Source organism: Haliotis rufescens, unplaced genomic scaffold (assembly GCF_023055435.1).
Source record: "Haliotis rufescens isolate VD_foot unplaced genomic scaffold, xgHalRufe1.0.p SCAF_18, whole genome shotgun sequence".
NCBI lineage: Eukaryota > Metazoa > Mollusca > Gastropoda > Lepetellida > Haliotidae > Haliotis > Haliotis rufescens.
The window spans coordinates 3,146,687-3,152,513 of NW_025963868.1; the positions used below are offsets into that span (position 1 = coordinate 3,146,687).

Here is a 5,827-nt window from a genome sequence, read left to right on the forward strand (position 1 = left end):
GGTGTGTGGGGTGATGAGTCTACTTATGGTTGATTGCATTGTAAGAGAGTAATTTGTTTCCTTACCTTTCACGTCCTTGCAGACAAGAATAGCAGCTGCTGCAACCACAACCGCCACAGCAGTGAGTATAACAGAGTAGACGGCTACGACAGGGACGATGTCGTCTACGTTTACGTCATCTTAAGACAAAGGTGAATCACATGTTTATTCAAAATGATAAGTCAATGCCTAACAATCAGGGACATTTTTTAAACATAGAGACTCACCATTTTATATTCCATGTTACTTTGAATATACAAATTGATATTCGGATATAGGCTATGTCTTGCGAATCTTTTATTTGTATACCTGAATATATTTTGTGTGTGTGAACATTTCTTTTTTCAAGGAAACGAATTTGAGTAAACTACGATCCCTTTTAAGCTAACGAAGCCCTGTCTAGACCACAGATGTCACCACAACAAAGTTCAATAAAGGAAACGAACAATGAACAATGGCCATAACTTATGACGAGGAGTATGACCACTACAGCTAACAAACCAACTGAATCTTTTTCTCAAACATGACGTTTTACACTATCCAGGTGATGAGTCATGATGATTCATTCCAAAGTGTCATAAAAGAAGTATTATGACTTTTAAAATAAATGTATGTCCGCTGGTGTATTTGACTTATTCTACGATAGGTATGATAAAATCGTTATTATTATCTTTTTGTTTTAAAATATTACGCAATATATTTGACTCCTATTTGTGCTTCTTGGCTTCAGGAGTTAAATTGGCTTACAGAACGTCGTCCAATAAGTACCAAATACGGCAGTTCGAGTTATACGGGCGTTACAAAATCGCATCAACAGACAACCTTTAGAGACCAACCTTCTATCTCCTGGTAGCTCCCTTCTTGGCCCTCATCCCGGGTATATGAAACCACGCTGATGAAAATGAATAAAAAAGTGATCGAAATAAGACGAAAAGATCGAGGCAAATTAACTGTGGAACACTATCAATTTACATTGTGCTCCATATTGTAGAGATGTAGTTTCGCTCTTATGCCATGCAAGGTCATATGACTGTACAGAGGTGAACAATTTATTCATTTCACTTGACTATCGATGGCAAATACTCACCGGTTATTAATGTTTCCTCCTTCTGAAAGTTACAATGTTCTGCAGTTAATTATGTATAATAATGACTCTGATCATTGCATACCATTAAAATGTTGTTAACTAGTTTGAATTTTGCACACTGATATTCTTGTATTCTTTTTACACGTTTTAGAGGTTTAGAAGTTTAATGGACACTGCACTGATATAATAAAAATAAAGGTCCATCAGTGCTAAACGTTTCTCAGAAGTCACAACTTGACTGCAGATACCAAATAATGGTATGTGTTTAGTTATTACTTAAGGGTATGTTTGTTTACAGCTTTCCAAATCAACTACGTATATAAGCAAGAACTGTAATGATTCAAGACGACCCTTGTAACATTAAAGAAACATCATGGGAATTAATTCATATGGCGTTTGAAATACTAATGATGACTAACAAAACCAACCTTCTATTTCCTGGTAGCTCCCGTCTGTTTCTGTGTCCCGGGTATACGTGACCACGCTGATGTAAAGGATGTTGGAAGTGATTGAAAAAGAAGAAACTAATCAAGGCAAACTCGTCACAAGATAATTTGTGAAACACTATCAGTTTAGATTGTACTCTAAATGACATAGATAGTTTGGTTTTATAGTCATGCAAGGTCGAATTACTCTGTTTCAGATTTACCCGTTTGCCTTGATGGATAGCAGGTACTCACCGGTTATGAAAGTATCCCCTCCCTGAAATATATAATTTTGTGTTGATAATCATGTATACAAAATGTAAGATGAAATGTGATAGCTACACGAACTTTGCACAACGATATGTGACTGTTTACCCAAGATTGAGGAAAAGCATCAAGGAAGTATTACTATTGTCATGAAGGCAGTACAACTGTCGACTTTGAAGTTGTTGGTCCATCAATGCTGTACTTTTCTTCAAAGTAACAAGATCACGACAGAGAAACAAAGCAATGAAAAATGTTATAGGCGTTGTGTTATCTTTCTCATCATAACGACAAAGAGGGTTTTGTCCTTGAGATTGCCATAACATGTCCACAATTCCATGTATTCTATCTAACGTCACATGTTTACAGCAAAGTCATAGAAAAAGTGACAAAACTACCACTGAATGATATGAATCATACTTCATACAGTCTTTCTGTTTATCAACAGTGTCGGTTTTGTAAGAGCGATGAAATCATGCTCTGTTGATTTGAATAGAGACACAGAGAAGGAAGATATTTTCAAATAGAAACCACCCCAGTTGCCTTTTTATTCACATTATCGAAGTTTTCAAATATGCTTAATTCATATTTATCCCACTTTCACCAAATCTTCTGAAACACTGTAGTTATAAGAGAGTAAGGTCATTTATAGGATCTCAGTTGTAGTGTCTCTGAAAGGATATGAAACTCATCCATTTGACGCTGGTCACAGATTCCCTTTCCTCACACAGTCTTGGTTTTGATCCTTGATGATTACTAATAATGACAATCAAGGACGTCTTTACATTTAATCAAAATTCAAACACAAGCAAAATTAACTAATGAGCTGTAGGATAGATCCACTTATTTAAATAACACAAGCTGATCATATCATATATTACTTGTTAGGATGAAACACTTTCTGAGGTAAAAAGCAAGCTCATACAATTATTCAATAACATTCTGTTTTCGTTATGCATTGTGCTGAACTAGCAGTTATTTTATCACCATTCATTTGAAAGTGTTTACATTGATATTCTATCGTGACAACTATTTCCGCGTGACGATTCACTGAACTACCCTCACACATCGCATAATGTGATTACATTTATACTCCATGAAGGACTTTCAAGGACTAGCTTGTGTGGAATTTGCAGTTGTTTCAGTCGTGTAAATTAACCCACTTCTCATGCGTAGTTAATGTGACTGAGGGCCGGCTTCTGATATCTTGTAAACCACACACCAGTGGTCAATAATTTGAACAACGACCCACACAGCCTGGTTAAATTCGATGTGCACGCATCTAATATCCCCATGTTCAATTACGAGACAAACGAATTCTGTTTTTAATGCAGAGATTTCGAACGAAGATTTGATACCTGTAAATTTCATTCGAACCGAACGGAATATCACTTTACACTCTCTCAGTATTTGTTTGTCAAGATTTCCGACGGAACACTGACAGACTTGCTGGAAATACTGTAGGAACCGCAATACGTTATTCAGCAAGGTGAATGAAGAAAGATCAATATTTGAATTTGCCAAACGAAAGTGAGAAAGAAGTGCTTCTGAATAAGTATTTTCTTTTGCGGTTTTCTGCACTGTCATGGTCTAACTTAGATTCGATACCGCCTGCGGACCAATAAGAATTGATGATTCTAAAACGTCATGGTAGAATAGTTAATGTGACTCTCGCGTTGTACTCAATCACTCTCACACCGCAGTCTTACCTTTACGTGTCTGTTTTCTACAAACAACAACTATGACGACCACAGCGATGACGACGATCAGGACAGAACAGACAGCAGCTACAGGGACGAGGAAAACGTTGCTAGCCTCAGTAACCTCACGTGCTGGAACATTCAAAATGGAAAACATGTAGTTTATCATGATTATAATCGTGTTTGTGTTTTGAAAGATAACCTCTTGAAGTGCCAGGTGTTCTGTATTTAACATGGCTGGCTGGAATATTCATACCAGAGCTGAGATGACGCAGGGACCCGCTTATATTTCAAGATTACTTTTCACCCTGGATTCCTTGCCAATGACTATCTCCGTTGCGGCGAGGTGCTTATTATTATTGTCATTGTCATTGTCATGTCATGGAATTACATTGTATAACATTTGTTAGTTGTTTGTTGGTTTCAAGTTCTTTCACGTACATATTTCTGGGTACACATATTCTTTCAATTTGGGAATCGACACGTAACATACTCAATCAATGGGTTGTAATAATGTATTATTTTAAATATCTGAGTATTCAAGCAAGATGAATTGAAATGTCATCAGTCTGTTATATGTTTCATCCAAATCAATACTGGCATGTTACATATTCAGTTACTAAAGTCTATCATCAGCAATGTTGGGAAAGTCTTACAGAAAACTTCAAGCGTTAGGTTCCGTGATGTATTCCCATGTATGTTGTTGACGTGACACGTGTACTGCCCAGACACAGATCTGTCTACAGCTGGTATATACAACACAGCCTCCCTCTGTCCCGTGATCACCCTCTGTCTGGGTGTGTCCCACCAGGTCACAGTGCAGGCGGGGTTACAGTCAGCAGAACATGTCACCGTGATAGGTTTCCCTTCTTCTGCCGTTAACCTGTCACTAGAGCCGTTAAATTGTATCTGGTCAGGTCCATCTGGAATGTGTGAAGTGCTCAGTAAGTCTACATTGTATCGCCAGGCAACAATGGAAAATGCCACTGCACGCAATAACTGATCAAAAACCTGTACAAAATTATTTCTGAGAGACAAATGTGCAGTTTGTTTCTGTAACGTTTATGTGAGAATACTTATATGTACACGTGCAGTTTATGTTTGTAATAAATTTGAAGAAAAAAAGGTTTCCTTAAACAGACGGACGGACCTACGGACAACAGATTACCGAAACCCATAATATAACTTCACGCAATTTTACAAAAAAGGGATCATCTGTGGGTGATTAGCAACAATGCAAATAACGTTCATATTTTATGATACCTGCAAGGAATTCTTTCAGGTAAAGTGTATTCAAGCAGAAAGTATTCTCAGACAAGGAATGCAAAGTGTTGCTTTGAAACAGAAGTAAACGGGGCGAGAGAAAAAATGAGAGTAGAGCACAAATGGCAAGTAAAGATAAGGTAAGAGATCTATTCAGACACATTGCTAATGATCTCATATATGATGTGTTAATCCGGCATGATCGTTGTATACCGTAAAGAAAGGTGAGACATCCAAATCAATACCTCGCAGTATAACGTTTACAATGGATAGTTTACATAAATGAGAAGGCAAATGAAAAGTTGATGGGAGACAACAATGTAAGGTCTAGTTTTAAAGTTTCACCTCTTCGCCCTGTAGAATCGACGCTTTAGTAGGGGAACTAAGCCACCAAGAAATCATTTTAGAACAAACAGAATTTAAACACGTGCTCTAGATATTCTGGGAACAACAGTACATTTGTATGTCATATTGTAAACTATCAGTATTTGAAATCAGTACCGTAAAACGAATGCTTCTTAAAACAGTTCCATTCTAAAAGACCGCTTCCTTGGTCTAGCGGTAGAGCGCCCGCCCGGAGAGCGGAAGGTCCGGGGTTCGATCACCGGCTGCGTCATACCAAGAGCCGTTAAAAGATGGTGCTTGTTGTTACCCTGTCTGGCGCTCGGCATTAAGGGGCTTTAAAAAGGACTGGTCGTGTCAGTATACTGTATCTATGTGGGGTATTTGGTTGGTAAATGACTGCTGTGAACTTTTTGTAGTCATCATTCATTTCGAATTCCCTTTGAAAAGGCCTATGAAGCTGAAACCTTGCATGACTGATTTGGCTATGGTGCCTTTAATTCCGATCCGACCCGCCAATATATTTTCATAATAATTATTCAGAACATAAACGTTCTCAGTAGACAATACACAAGACTTCAACAAATACAGCTGTTACAAAGCTGTCGTTCAGGACCACAGTTGCAAAGACAAGGTATACTCCGTTCTCATACCTTAAACAAGGTAAGTTCTTACTCACAGTGAACCTCCAGTACATGTCCGGGACT

At 37.9% G+C, this 5,827-nt stretch overlaps 1 long non-coding RNA gene across 1 annotated transcript; it reads right to left on the reverse strand.

The window, feature by feature from the left end:
* Positions 1-1,554: 1,554 nt before the first annotated feature.
* Positions 1,555-3,608, reverse strand: LOC124116863. Its single transcript, XR_007221805.1, has 3 exons — positions 3,525-3,608; positions 1,807-1,828; positions 1,555-1,610 (listed from the first exon to the last, which is right to left on the reverse strand). It is a non-coding gene; the product is annotated as an uncharacterized LOC124116863 (long non-coding RNA).
* Between the last annotated feature and the right edge of the window lie 2,219 nt (positions 3,609-5,827).